This window comes from Mustela nigripes, chromosome 3 (genome assembly GCF_022355385.1).
Source record: "Mustela nigripes isolate SB6536 chromosome 3, MUSNIG.SB6536, whole genome shotgun sequence".
In the NCBI taxonomy this organism is placed as follows: domain Eukaryota; kingdom Metazoa; phylum Chordata; class Mammalia; order Carnivora; family Mustelidae; genus Mustela; species Mustela nigripes.
This window is the reverse complement of record NC_081559.1, coordinates 144,304,600-144,319,935: the sequence shown is the minus strand read 5'-3', so window position 1 is coordinate 144,319,935 and position 15,336 is coordinate 144,304,600. Positions and strand designations below refer to the sequence as shown.

Genomic DNA, 15,336 nt, shown 5'->3' with positions numbered 1-15,336 from the left:
ATTCACACCCAGCAGTTAGAGCTCTCCCGGGGCTTCCCCACGGCATGTCTGCCCGGCTCACGGCTGCACGCATACCAGCCCTCCTTCCACAGCACAGCATCCTCAGGCTTCCCGACAAGGGTTTCCAGACAGGGGACTCCCGGCACCTACAGTTGTGCAGTGAATGAGGATGGACACAGCGACCTCCATAAATGGGGCTCCAGCCCCCCATGCCTGCTTCTCCCAGGCTCTCCCTGCAAGGCTCCAGGAAGCTGTCCTCCAAGAGCCGCTTTCAGAAGCTGTGCAGCCCTCAAGGGTGGGAAGCAGGAGAAAATACTGAGAATCAGGACTATAGATGTTGACTTGCAAGGTCATGTGTAAATCATCTGTTTGCGAAACACGTTTTTACCAAATGTTTACTATCTAAAAGGTTGCATAGAGAAAGCTCCTGAAGAAACGAATTATTTTAATGGAAAAAAATGAAAACTTCCTTTCCCTCAAAATATATACTCCAAGACCCTCCATTTCTTAAGTTGCAGACTATTCCTATTTTTAAAATCCACCTCTGATAATACACCACCAGGTGTATCGGAGGTGAGCAATCAATTTTTAATGAGTAAATGAACAAACAGATCAGAGTGTTTCTTCAGGCTCTGGATATGCTCTCTGCTCTCAATCTACCATTGCCCAAACAGCAAAGTGGGAGGAAGTAAGTGAACATTTCGAAGACTGCCATAGACATTTATTTGACCTAAGTAGCATTCTTTTAAGGTTCTTTAGGCTATGTACTTTGTCAGAACAGCCAACTCCCAATGACCACATTGATTACCTAACAATTACCCAACACAGGACAAAGGGTACAGTAACATCCACTGTTTTTAATGTATAAATCCTTGCACATAGCAATAATTCAATAAGCATCTAAGCAAAAAAAAAAAAAAAAAAAAAAGGATGCTTCTCAATGAAATAAATGGCAAAATAGGTCAGCACTATTAAAAGCATGCAGAGTGAATAGGAGGAGACTACCAGATTTGAGTCGATAACACAGGATAGGAAATCTAGGCTGGCCCTGAGACAGGACAGACACTATTTTATAAGGGGCAGCCGGCTATGACAGTGATTGTTTACTTGCTTGTCTCTAAGTAATATACGTACATAGTAAAAATGAAAAATCGAGGCAGAAAAAAGCTTATATTGAAAGCAGACCCCCTAACTGCTCTGTCCCCTTCCCCCCCCTTCCTCATATGCTTAGAAGCAGCTATTTCTAACTCATTTCATTGTTTCTTCTAATATTCGACCCCATTTTTTCTAAATGATATGCAAATATTGCCTGGCAGACAGGACGACAAGCACAGACAGAGGTATCCACGGTACCCAGAGCGAGGGAGACACGGCCCAGCATAAGGCTGCAGAGGGAGGCAGAGGAGCTGGCAAAGGGCCCAGCCCAGGCAAGTGCCTCAGTTCCAAGGGTGCCCCTGCCCACAGGGCAGATCGAAAGTTCTGAGCAAGACATGCGTGTTGCTGGCATCAAATTGTGGGGCCACCGGCAGATCCAGGAGTCTCTCATGAGTCTGCTGACTAGCAATCGATTCCCTAAAGTGTGGTGAGCCCTGCAAATAGTCAAGCATCCTCCCCTCCAAGTTCAATCTGTAAACTAGCCTCCACTCCAGACCAGAGCCTTCAGCCAACCAGCTGGCTGGTGGGTCTCTCTCCATCTCTTTCAACAGCACGTGCACCAACATGCCTGGTTTTCGGTCCATTCCTTATTTATCTGATTTCTTTGTAAGGCCCAAATCATCACAGGAAAACGCCTTGAGTCAGATTTTTGAAAAACAGCTGCAGGCCCAAGTTCCTCATTATTTACCTTGGGGCTCTATTGGACACGCTGGGAACCAGTCCACGGTTGGCAGCACATAGAAATCCCACTCAAACTAGATGAGGCAAACACAAGTGGGGAATTTACTAATAATAAGGATAACATGGCAAGGCCCTGTGGAGGCTTAGAAGCAAGGTTGAGAAAGCCACTGGGAAACACAGAAGCCTTTCCTGTCCTATCCCCTCCCTGCAATGGTGAAAAATGGCCACCAGAGGCCCACACTGAACTCACAGCACCTCTCCATAGTGGCCTAGAATCCTGGAGACCCAACTCCAAACTCAGGAATCACTGGCCAGCTTGGGAGAGATATCTCCCCGTCCCTGACCTCCAGTTCCAATCAAAGGGGCGTGGGGGGAGGTACGGTGTTAGGAATCATGGCGGAGGGACCCTAATAAAAAGGTGTGAAGTTGGGAAGGAAACGATGGGTGGAGAAAATAATTAGCACTCCTACTACAAAATACAAAAGTCAGTTTTTCTCGCTAATACACATAATTGTAGAATTTGCACTGGAGGTGGTATTAAAGATCATCTAACCTAACTCTTACTTCCTAGATGAGATTCCTGACCCAGGAATGTCATTTTGCATGTTAGTTTGTTTAGTTAGTTTTAATGTTAGTTTGTTTTCATAAGATTTTCTTGCTTTCTTGTTTTCTGAAAAACAAAGTTGTCTATTCTCTTAAACTTAACCATGAAGCCCATACAGGGTAGGACCACTGGAGCAACACTACCTGAATTCAAATCCCAGCTCCACCATGTACTAGCTGTGTGACTTTGGGAGGTCAATTAACTTCTCTGTGCCTCCATTTCCTGCTCCATAAAATGTGAATAATAATAATAATAATAATAATATGACCTACCTCCTGTGAGTTCTGTGCATTCACAATGAGTTAATATGTGTAAAGTGTGCAGTGTGGGGCCTTACACACATTGAGGGCTATAAAAGTATTATGTGAGTCATTGACACCATCATCATTTAAATAGCTTGAGACAAATGCATTAACCAAAAAATCGCATCAAACCATGAGAGCAGGAGCCATTGGTTAAGTGGCAGTAAAGCTATAAGTAGATATTTATGTCTGACAAAGATCATTTCTAATTTTTCCAACATAGAATTCTTCTACACTACAGAAGAAAAGTAAAGAGAAAATAAAATAACTGATAATGACAACACTTAAAAAAAAAAAAAAAAAACCATGGGTAGATTGATGCATTTTTTTCAAACTACTTCCGTGCATATTTATGAGCACGGTTGTGATCACACAGTATATATAATTCAACCTGTAGCTTGTAGCCACTTAACATGATAACATATGCATTTTCCCATATCATGAAATATTTTTGAATGCCTCCACTTTAATGGCTGTGTAATAGTTAAACATGTAGATATACAATGGTTTCCTGAAATAGTCCCCTATTTGGCAAACACAGGTTGCTTCCAATTGTTTTTTAAGATTTTATTTTTAAGTAATCTCTGCACCCAACTTGGGGATCAAACTCACAAGATCGAGAATTACACACTGGGGGTGCCTGGGTGGCTCAGTGGGTTAAAGCCTCTGTCTTTGGCTCAGGTCATGATCCTGGCGGTCCTGGGATAGAGCCCACATAGGGCTCTCTGCTCAGCAGGGAGCCTGCTTCCCCCTCTTTCCCCCTCTCTCTGCCTGCCTCTCTGCCTGCTTGTGATCTCTGTCTGTCAAATAAATAAATAAAATCTTAAAAAAAAGAGTCACACACTCTACCCACTGAGCCAGCCAGGTGTCCCTGGTTGCTTCCAGTTTTAAACCCCTTTAAATTCTTAATACAGATTGCCAAATTACTGTCCAAATTATTTGGTTCAATTTATTCTCCCAACAGCAAAGTGAATGAGTGTCTTTCTAAAATGAATATTACCATTTTTTAAAAGATTTTATTTATTTGGCAGAGAGAGATCACAAGTAGGAAGAGGAGCAGGCAGAAAGACGGGGAAGCAGGCTCCCTGCTGAGCAAAGAGCCCGATGCGGGGCTCGATCCCAGGACCCTGAGATCATGACCTGAGCTGAAGACAGAGGCGTGACCCCCTAAACCACCCAAGTGCCCTGAGTATTACCATTTTTAAAAAAAATCTTTCCTAAATTGATAGGTATTAAAAGACAAGTTGCTCTTGTTTTAATCTGATAGTAAATATTTTTCTATGTCAACCATTTAAAATTCTTATTTCCAATATGTTATTTTATGTCCTTTGCCTATTTATCTTTTGAGATCGTAACTTTTCCTTATGTATTAGTAGGAGTTGTTTATATTGCTAGTTTGTAAACTTCTGTCTTATTTGCTATAATAATTTTCCCAATTTATGTGCATTTAAAATTCAGAGGCATTTCTGCATACAAATTTTTTAATTACTGTATCACGAAATCTGTTGATGTCTTTCTTTAAAATTTCACATATTACTTATAGCTTAGATAGGCCCCTCATATTGAGGTATCAGAAAATATTTCTTCACATTTTCTTTCAGCTTTTTTTAATACTATTGGGGAGGGATTGGGGTTCTTTTTACTATCTAAAATATTTGTTATAGGTCAAGATCAAAATGTAATTTTTTTTTCTTCCCAAATAGCTGGCCAATTGTCCCCATCTCATTTATGATTAATCCAGCCATTCTGCAGATTCACATTACCATTAACTACTAAATTCTTATCATATTGGAATCTGCTCAAGGCTCTTTTGTTGCTGATTAAACTCAGGCAGTTCAAGGTATTTCCTGCCTCCTTTTTCTCTGGGCACTTGCACATGATTAGGCACAGGGATGGCGAGGCGGACAGAATCTGGTCCGGGAAATCATCTTCTGTCATCTGCTGAGACCTTCATTCCATGAGGTCTTCGGACTTCCATCTCCACCATCCCATCCCTGGCTCTTGATGTCTGCGGTCCTGCACGATCTCTCGTTGGCATGAAGCCCATGCACATCTCCTAATAATACCCCACATTACCCCCTCTAGTACCCTTCCATCATCCTGGCCTTGTCTCAACTCTTCTGCCTCTCTCCTGGGGTCCTGGGAGACTCAAAAGCTGTCGTGGGTGATCCTAGACCTTGACATGCTGCATTACCTCTCCTACGTGGCCTTTCAGGTGCCACAACGGTCCCTCACCTCAGCAAGCTTTGGAAAACCGGGCAGAGACCTCCTCGACTTTGAAGTCTCCCTACATGAATTTGGCATAGCTCACACCTCCTGCTCCTACAGGATTGTTGGTGAGATTATACCAGAGGGTTGCTCTGTGGCTCTCCTTTCTGCCTCTCCAAATTCTTCCTCCTCCTCCCCTCCCCCTATGAAGTTTCTACTTTATAACATCCTGTGCCCCTCTCAGCCCAGTGTCATCTTTGACAATACCTTCTCCTTCACTCTTTGGGACAAGTTCATTACCAAGTCCATTGGCTTTTCCCTACAAACTATCTCATAAATGTAATCCATACTGTGTTTCCACTCCCACTCAGGTGGAAGACGGCATCCTTTACTGCCGGTCCTTCCTCAGTGGCACCTTGCAAGTCTCCTTCCTGCATCTTCCAGCCCTTTCGGTGCATTCGCCTCACAGGAGCCACTGTGCCCTTAAAAACACAAACAGTGATCACACAGCTCTTACTTTGTGCACGTTGGCAAATTTCCTTGGCTCTCAAGATAGAACTCCAGTTCCCGACAAGGCCAGCAAATGTGAGTCCCTGCTCACTTTGGCCCCGTCCAAGGGAAGCCTCTCTCTACCTGCTGGCTTCGGCCCCTTAGGCACATGTCCTGTGTCCCATTCTAGTGCCTTCTCCCATGCTCTTTCCTCTGCCCAGAAAGTTCCCCCTAAGTTTTACTGTCTTTTTCCCTGTCCTCACCTCTACTCCTACCCTTCATCTGGCTAACTCCTTGTCACTTCCTTGGGGAAAATCCCACCCCACCAGAGATTAGGTCTTTCTTAGTCACTGCCCAAGAGCTCTGGGAAGGCAGGGACTATGCTGATCTTACTTGCTACTTCTCTGGTATGTAGTAACCAGTGGGTCATGACTGAATGAATGAATGAATGAATGAACGAGCATAAAAGAAGGATGTGGGAGATGCAGGTAGGAAACATGAATCAAGTCATAGGTACCCAAAGTGTTTGTCTCAATTCATTACCAATCATTCTTTCTCATATGTTATTTTCCCAATTCATGCAGCTTAGTTTATGACACTTAGCTTGTGCTTGGTCAAAATCTCCAGTAGTAAATTGGCCACATTTCTTTCCTTGTACATAATCTCAGCTTCGATCTACCTATTCTACCAAATGTGTAAATTCCAAACAAACTTAGGAGGGAAAGAGGGCAATCAGGCCTTGAATGATACACACATCAAAATGTACTTGAAAGTTTCTTAAATGAATAAACGGAATGAAAACTGCAAAGCTGGGGCGCCTGGCTGGCTCAGTCGGAAGAGCATGCGACTCTTGAGCTCAGGGTTGTGAGTTCAAGCACCAAGTTGGTGTAGAGATTATTCAAATAAATAACTTTTAAGAAAGAAAGAAAGAAAGAAAGAGAAAGAGAGAAAGAAAGAAAGAGAGAAAGGGAGAGAGAAAGAGAGAGAGAAAGAAAGAAAGGAACCGGAAAGCTACTTCAGTCACATGGAGTTTGATCTACCAGTCACCCTCTGACCACCCCCCAAAAAAAAAGTTGACAAAAAAGAAAACCCAAAGTGTACCATCTCCCCTCTAAGTTTTTTGAGGCAGTAATAATGGAAAAATGGTTTTCTGAAAAAACTCAAGCAATAAATGTCTCTGAATAGAGATTTAAGTCCTAGAACTTTTATAATCTGATGACAATCTGGAAAAACTGGATTATAAGCATGCATCCTTGACTTTGCCTAGACAACATGAATCATCTCTTTTCTCTGCCCAGTGTCTGCCACATTCTGCAGTATCACTATTTTCAAGCAAAGCTCATAGTCCAAAATTATTATGTAAACCACAACACCTTCACATGAAATTATTTACTTTTACTAATAGAAAAGGTATTTTTGGCTACAGTGAAACCATAAATCTGGCCAGTTTTGCTTTAGTTCATTTGTTTGGATAGGCATCTGGCAAAATTATTCAACACCATGTAAACAGACTCTTCCTTGGTACAAGTCAAGTATTTTCTATTTAGAAGTTGATGTTGAAGAAAAAAAAACAAAAAGCGGGCGTGCCTAAGGCTGAGCTCTAATTCTTTTTTCATCTTCTTCTCTTTGCTTTTTATAGCCACATGAACAATGGATTTGACTTAGAACTTCTTGTACATGTTTATTCACCATATGATAACACCATAATCAAACTGCTTCCAGATGCCACGTTTGAAAATCAGCATCGTAGGGTTCGAGAAACCAGAACTGGCTATAGATTCTGCTTTCTAGGACTGAGGGATCATTCATCCCTAGGTGGAAAGGTCTTTGGTTTTGAGGGAAAAACTTCAGAGAGCTTTGACAGTTCTTTTTAGGAGGAAGAAAAGAGGTTCTCTGGGCAAGCCTGAATGGCCAATTCTTCTGCCTAATATGCAAATGGAACTTGGACAGTTGGGCAGTGTGTGTGCGTGCGTGTGTGCGTGCCTGCGTGGAGGACACTGAGGATAATGGACCTGGGAACAGAAAAGGAAACAGGGAGACTTGGGGAGAGTACAGTACTGTCCAACAGAAATTTCTATGATGATAGAAATATTCTATGCCCAATGCGGTAGCCACTTACCATATGTGGCTATTGAGCATTTGAAATGTGGTGATATGACTGAAAGCCTGAATTTTTAAATTATTTAACTTAAATTTAAATTGCCACATGTGGCTAATGGTTATCTTCCAAAAGACACTGAAGAAAAGAGGACCCTTCACATCAACTCTTCCCCTTCCCCAAACCTGAACCACAAACAGCAGGGAGAGGCCTGAAAGCTCCAGAAAGAATCTCCCAGGGCAGAGACACTGAAGGACTTTCAAGAAGGCGATGAGTGAGTAACAGTCAATGCTAAGTTGCCTTTTGCTCTGTGTTTCCTTTCTGTTGTCCACAAACTTCAGTAAACATCTCTTGTGCTGAAGGGGCCACGCATGTCAAACTGCCTGGGGCTGCCCCCTCGCATCTGATATCCTCGTGTAATTACTAAGAGTCCCTGCTTCACTCTCAAGTGTCCCACTTGGACAATGTATCATATCAACTCCCTACTTACACACATCACCTTGTATTGGTGGTGTTGTAGAGATTTGAGGAAAGGAATGTGAAGAGAAGCTCAGACTTACCCATCACCTCTCTCCAGCAGCCTTGTGCAAGAGCTTGGTGGGGGCCTTGGGGGGTGGGGCAGAACCGGCAGGACCAGCAGCCCAAGAGCCAATCAACATGGTAGACCAGTTCACAAGTGGGCCCGCCAGCACAGAAGTGAGACCAAACTATCCTTCCCCTAAGTAAGCTAGGGGAGGGTGAAAGCAGGGAGAGAGCAGTGCGGAGAAAGCCAGTTATCAAAAAAGAAAGAGAAATATAGTTTCTCCGGTATTCTCAAGTATTACCAAGAAAAACTAGACAGATTAAATGGTCTTTCCACTTCTCTGTGTTTAGTAAAATCCATTATTAGTATGCAGAACACTCTACTGCAGTTAAATCTGTAATAACACAAATTTTCAAGACATAATTAAAGTTTAAAATAAAATCATCTGACATTTCCATAAGGATACAATAAAACCAAACAACCACTTCTAAGGGAAAGTAAAACCCAAAAATCCAACAGCCTGAGCTATAACTAAGATATACTATTTGACGGGGGCGCCTGGGTGGCTCAGTGGGTTAAGCCGCTGCCTTCGGCTCGGGTCATGATCTCAGGGTCCTGGGATCGAGTCCCGCATCGGGCTCTCTGCTAAGCGGGGAGCCTGCTTCCCTCTCTCTCTCTCTGCCTGCCTCTCCGACTACTTGTGATTTCTCTCTGTCAAATAAATAAATAAAATCTTTAAAGAAAAAAAAAAGATATACTATTTGACATTAATTTCTAACTTTAGATCCAACACTTTGTTCATGTGTGTTTTTACTGTGTATGTGTAAATGCACATGCGCATGTGGTCAAAATGCTTAAGATCTACCCTCTTAGCAAATTTCCAGTATATAATATAATATTTTCTCCCTATTTCCCCTACCTACCAGCCCTAGTAACCACCATTCTACTCTGTATGAGCTTGGTCTTTTTTTTCAAACAACTTAGATTACTCCCATATCTTGGCTATTGTGAACAATGCGGCAATGAAAATGGGAATACAGATATCCCTTCAAGATAGTGATTTCAGGGGCGCGTGGGTGGCTCAGTGGGTTAAGTCTCTGCCTGCGACTCAGGTCATGATCTCAGGGTCCTAGGATCAAGTCCCACATCAAGCTCTCTGCTTAGCGGAGACCCTGCTTCCCCCCACTCCCCACCTGCCTCTCTGCCTACTTGTCTCTGTCTGTCAAATAAATAAATAAAAAGTCTTTAAAAAAAGATAGTGACTTTATTTCCTTTGGAGAAATACTCAGAAGCAGAATTACTGAATCATATGGCAGTGTTATTATTTTTTAAGGAACTCTGTATTGTTTCCCGTAGTGGCTATACCAATGGACACTCCCACCAACAGTGAACAAGGGCTCTGCTTTCTACATGTCCTTACCAACATTTGTTATCTCTTGTCTTTTTGATAATAGCCATCCTCACAGGTATGAGGTGATTTCTCATTGTGGTTTTATTTACATTTCCCTGATGATTAGTGATGTTAAGCATCTTTTCATATAACTCTTATTCATTTGTGTATCTTCTTTGGAAAAATGTCTATTCAGGTCCTTGACAATTTTAAAATGACTTTTTTTTTTTTTGCTTCCTATGTGCTTTTAAAGCCTTACACAGAACATTAAATGACTTCTCAGTTACCAGATTTATAAATAAGAACTAGACATTTTGGGGGCACCTGGGTGGCTCAGTTGGTCAGGCCTCTGCCTTCGGCTTAGGTCATGATCCCAGGGTCCTGGGATCAAGTCCTTTATCGGGCTCCCTGCCCAGTGGGGGGTCTGCTTCTCTGCCTTTCTGGCCCTCTCCCTCTTGTATTCTCTCTCTCTCAAATAAATAAATAAAATCTTTAAAAAAAACAAAAAAGAAGAACTAAGCATGTTTACTTTCTCAGTCCTCAGTCCACTGTATTGCAGTTGAAGAATAATTTACTTTCCTTTACTTCCAGACATACACACATTTTTGTATTTTGTATTTTTGTGTTTTGTATTTTGTATTTTTGTATTTTGTGTTTTTGTCCTTTTGATGACCCAAGAAGATAAAGTCCTGGAGTATATTTCGCCTACATACCACTGAGGTGATAGCAGCAAGAGGAAGAACGGTGGACGATTAAGAAGGCGGGCTCTGGAGTCAGACGTCAGGTTTGAATCCTGGTTCTACCATCTTAGTTTTCTCACCTGTAAAATGAGGATATGTTTAGTAATTAGCCAATGAGGCTGTTATGAAGATTCAGTTAGATAATCCGCATAAAGCACTTAGCATCATTCCTGACAAATATAATATGTGCTTACTAAGTGCTAACTGTGCTGATGAAGAGGATGACGGTAATTGGTGATTAGCTGGGAGGCAGGAAAATTTGAGAATTTAAATACAACTCCAAAAACAAGTTACAAAGACATGCTTTAAAAAATGAATCCTGGGGCCCCTGGGTGACTCAGTCAGTTAAGTGTCCAATTCTTGATTTCTCTTCAGGTCATGATCTTGTCATTGGATCAAGTTTGCATCCGGCTCCAAACCGGGCACAGAGCCCGCTTGAAATTCTCTCTCTCTCCCTCAGCCTCCCTTCTCAAACAAAAAATGAATCCAAATTGAGGCTTCACTCTTGCTGCTCTAAGACAACATCCAGCCTCGTCAGGCGTCGATCCATCATTCCCTCAGTTGGTTAGGCCTCTGCCTTCGGCTTAGGTCACAAAATTCATTCTGTTTTCTAATAAAATACGAATTCCTCAACCTATATTGACACATATTTGTATGCTGACACCAGAGTAATTTGAAATATGGAAGGTAACCAGTAAATATTTATTTCTTTAAAGATTTTATTAATTTACTTAAGAGAGAGAGTGAGTGGGAGAGAGAGCACAAGTGGAGAGAGGGGCTGAGGGAGAAGGGGGGGGAACGCAGACTCCCTGCTGAGCAGGGAGCCCAATGCAGGGCTCGATCCCGGGACACTGAGCCAAAGATAGACACTTAGCTGACTGAGCCACTGCAACAGTTACTGACTGAGCATTCGTTATGTGAGCGGCACTGACTGCGCTCGGCGCCAAGGACACACACCGCGCTCGCTGCTGAGGTTTAGTAGGAGTTGATCACACAAAGCCAGAGTATTCTCGTTTATGAGCAGGAAGAGAAGAAATTGGCTTTTTGCCAATAAATTCAGTACTGATCTCCACAATGTCCACTTTTTATAGTCCCCCCCTTATAGAAGACTTATGGAACCCCGGAGCCTCACCTAGTGCCGGCCTCACTGAGATGCAGAAGCAGCAGCATGGCTATAGGGGTGTCCCCAGTCTGCAGGGAACTGGTTTCAAGGCTGTGCGCCCCTGGTCAGAGAGGAGAGACTACGAACAGAGTCTCAGCGAGGGTGTGCAGGAGCCTCCCTTGCTTAGAAGCCCCATCCCTCGAGAACCATCTCTACTGGAACAGCCCCAGAACAACAGCTTCCAGGAGTCAGTGAAGGGAGAACCCAGCTAGTGCCCATAGAGCTCAGGAAGCCCAGAGCTGTGCCTTCTCACTAGGCAGGTACATTTATTCATGGCCCTCCCAGCCCAGACTCAGCTTAGCAACCACAGCGCATTCTTACCACGAGCAGCGTGGCCTAAAAACAGAGCTAGCATTCACCTCTGCTGGGTTTCCAGGCAAACAGAGCAAAAAAGTTAGCTCCAGGTCATTTTATTTTTCATTAAGAAGGGGGAAATGTTTTATTAATCTTTCACTCAGAAATCCCTATTCTCGACTCCTCTGAGCTCCCAAAATCTTACCAGGAATCACCGGTGAGTGAGAGGTCTCTGATGCACCCTAAACTCAGTATGTACAAGACCAACATAATCTTCTCCCCCTGCCTGGACATCGTATGATCCCTGTTGTAACTCACGCAATCGTCATCCATCCAATCATCCCCTACATAGAATTCTTCCATGGCTGTCCATTCCAAGAGCAGGACAATTCAGGCTCTTCAGAACTTACACATGGTCTACCTCCAGCCTCCTCCATAGCACCCTACCCTTAGACAAAGACTCTCCCTCATTCTCCCATTTCTCAACATTAGAAAATATCTACAGCCTTTGTTCAGACCTGGAACAGCCTTCTATTGACAAACAACTGGTCAACCAAGGGCTTCAAACTCTTGAAAAACCAACTTAAACATCACCTCTAAGAAGACACATGTTCATCCCCAGTACAAATTAGTCATTCCCTCTGTGTTCTCCCACAGCACAGGGGAGGCCTCCCTTGTAGCACTGCCCATGTGGTTGTGGTCCCCATCACCCAAAAGCTACTGCAAGGAAAAAACCAAGCCTTATCCATGTTGTCTCCCCAGAGCCACGAATCCATCTCTGCACATGGAGTACCTCAGAGTCTACTGGCTTGAATGCAAATAGTAGCATTGAAGCTGTGCCTTAAGAAACCGGTAGAACTTCTGAGGAGAAACAGAGGATAAGGCCCAGAAGCAAGAAAGTGGGAGCACAACGGTCTGGTTGGCTGACACCTGAATCCTTGGAAGGAAAGTGACATTTCAGATTCACTGTGATCCCACCCCAACCAGACTTAGGCTTCATTCAGTATGAAATGGTTGTACCTCACTGTTAAAACTATGCAAAGATTTGAAAAAAAAAAAAAAATTAAGAAGTTATATCACAATCAAGTCTTTAGGTATGATTTTTTTCTAAATGATAAAATACATAGATCTTTTGGGAACAACAACAAAAAAAGTGTTCCTCAAATCAAGGCTGTAAACATTAAACAAAGGATATATCGTAAAAAGTACTAAGATTTTTGTTTGTGATTTCATCTATCCTAATACACAATCTTTAAAATGAGAGATGAGGGGCCCAGGGCCTTCTGATAGAGGCTCAAGGGGGTAAAAATTGAGAACCATAATCAGTGCTACATAGCGCGGAACCACTAGACTTACATGAATGCTGCCCCTTCATACCCTGTCATCACGCAGTCATAGTAATGAGATTATGAACACCTGCCAAACTGACGAATAAAAGAAGTGAAAGGAGCTGAGACAACCCACAGACCAAAATAATGCAAGATTTTTGCAGTCAATTTCAAGCATCAGGGGCTAAGAAAAATACCAGTTAAGATTACCCGATGTACCGTCCCTAGTTCTTGGGGGAAGGAGTTTGGTTTTTTAACTTATTTTTGGAAATGAACAAAACAAATTCCTCAGTGTGACTCGAACTCTTCCATCTTTCTTGTCCTACCTCATCAGGGGAAGACTGGCATTTCACCCAATCAAACCCAGAATGGTATTAAACACTTCCTATGTTGCTAGTACTCTCTCTGACACTAAGAGAAAAAAAGGGAGGGGGGTATGTAGTTCCTGCCACTGAGAAATAAAATTGAAAAAGGTAAACAATAAGATAAGGAGATTTCTAACATGCATTGTTGAATTTTAAAAAGTAAGATACAGACTACCAGTGATATAATATGCTCCTATTTGTATAAAAATGTGTACAGTGTATACATATGCTTATATAGGCATGTTTTTGCATTGGAATGTTCTAAATACTACACAGAAAGTCATCGCTGGAGGTTACCTCCGGAGAGGTATGCCATGTGGGGTCTGAAAGATGTTTCAATCATGTATCCTCTTATACTGTTTGTTTGCCATGTGCATGCATTTCTTTAACTTTTTAATTATAAGTACAACACACAAATTCAAGCAACATCACAAGTCAGGAGACGATTACAGGGAAAAGAGAAACCAACATTTATTGACTAAACTCTCTGCACCAGGCATATCTCCCCGGCCACCTCCTGATCATTACTGCACAACGGGTGTGGCAGGGATGTTTCTAGCCCCTGGAAAATAGCCTGAAACCTCTCCTCGTGCTGTTCTGCCACCTCAGTCAAACAGGCAGCTGGCTCTGACTCTAAGCTTTTCCTAGCAATATGGAATGCAGCCAAATTTGGATGGTTTCCCAGGGAGGGTAAATAGTGTGTTGGAGATTGGGTTAAAACAACCAAACTCCTTTTTAGCAAGCCGATGGGATCAATCCAGGGCTTGTAAAGTACTACCTAAATTGTTTTTAGTTCCTTTGATTGCTTTTTCCATCTTGAAAACTGTAAAACACACACACCCTCTCCAACTTAGGATCTGCTGCTTTAACAACTATTTACCCCATGTAGCAACCAAGCATGTATGGTTTCTTTTGTGCCGATGGAAGCAAGATAGTAGTTTCTATGATTATCATTGTTAATAAAACAAATTAAGCTTCTGTGATATCTGTAAATTACTGTTAACGCGGATTCCTATTAAACCTTTATCGAATGCTGCCCTCTAGTGGACTCTTCGGTAAAAACCTGCTAAAAATAGATTTTAATTAAGTTTTAACCGGTTACAAAGGAGAACGGTAATGATAGATGCACATCTTTTGAAATTAAATATTCACCATCCAACAATAATTTCAATTAACTCTTCCCTTCATAAAATGTTGACCTTGTCGTCGTTTTCTTAAATATTCTAAATATTTATCTTGCTGGGAAACGTTTATCTTAACACACGCAAAAGTGGTCTGTTTTCCAAGGCAGACCTGAATTGACGTCACAAGCACCCCAACAAAATGTTTCAATGCCTACTATTTCATAAAAGTGACCACTGTAACTGTCTAGATATTCACAATAGTTTTTAAATCATGTATCAGCGATCCTGTTCTGTCAATATTGTTAAAGCAGAGCTTCAACGAGGAGCAACCTTTACTCTGGAAGGCTGTTTTAGCAAGAAAGCAGGAGGACACCAGAGTTTGATGCCCTTGCTTTGGATATACTGGCAGCCACTTGGAAACCTCTGTCTTGCCTTTCTGCCTCATTGCCTGCAAGTCATTCATCACTTAGTTTAATATAACTCGGGACCCAAACACACGCAGGCTGCCAAGTTCTCTGAGCTTTAAAAATAATTTTTTTTTTCCCCCAGCTAGATCATGCTTTGTATTTACAGCATCCTCTCCCCGCCCCCACCCCAAGAAGCTCAGAGGGCTTTGCCTAGACCTGCAGCAGCGGGCCGTCCTGATTACCTGCAGGCACCAGAGCCCGGAGCATCCTTTCAGCCCCTGGGGCGGAATCCCTGCCTGGTTCCGACCCCGGTCCCCGGGCCTCATTCTTAGGGCTTCGGCAGCTCCCGGTAGAAGGAGAAATACGTCGGAAATCTCAGAGGCTGCGTCTTTCCCGCGCGGCCCCGCGGCACCGACCCTGCGCGACGGCAGGGCGGCGTCCCTGCAGCCGAAGGCCGGGAGTCCCG

General features: G+C 42.8%; 1 long non-coding RNA gene across 1 annotated transcript in view; it reads right to left on the bottom strand.

Moving 5' to 3' along the window:
* Positions 1-15,336, bottom strand: part of LOC132014115 (uncharacterized) — a 24,979-nt gene extending 9,643 nt beyond the window's left edge. Inside the window, exons 1-2 of the long non-coding RNA XR_009403219.1 lie at positions 15,113-15,336; positions 10,164-10,270 (exon numbers count right to left, since the gene is read on the bottom strand). This is a non-coding gene — a long non-coding RNA (uncharacterized LOC132014115). The remainder of the gene's footprint in view (positions 1-10,163; positions 10,271-15,112) is intronic.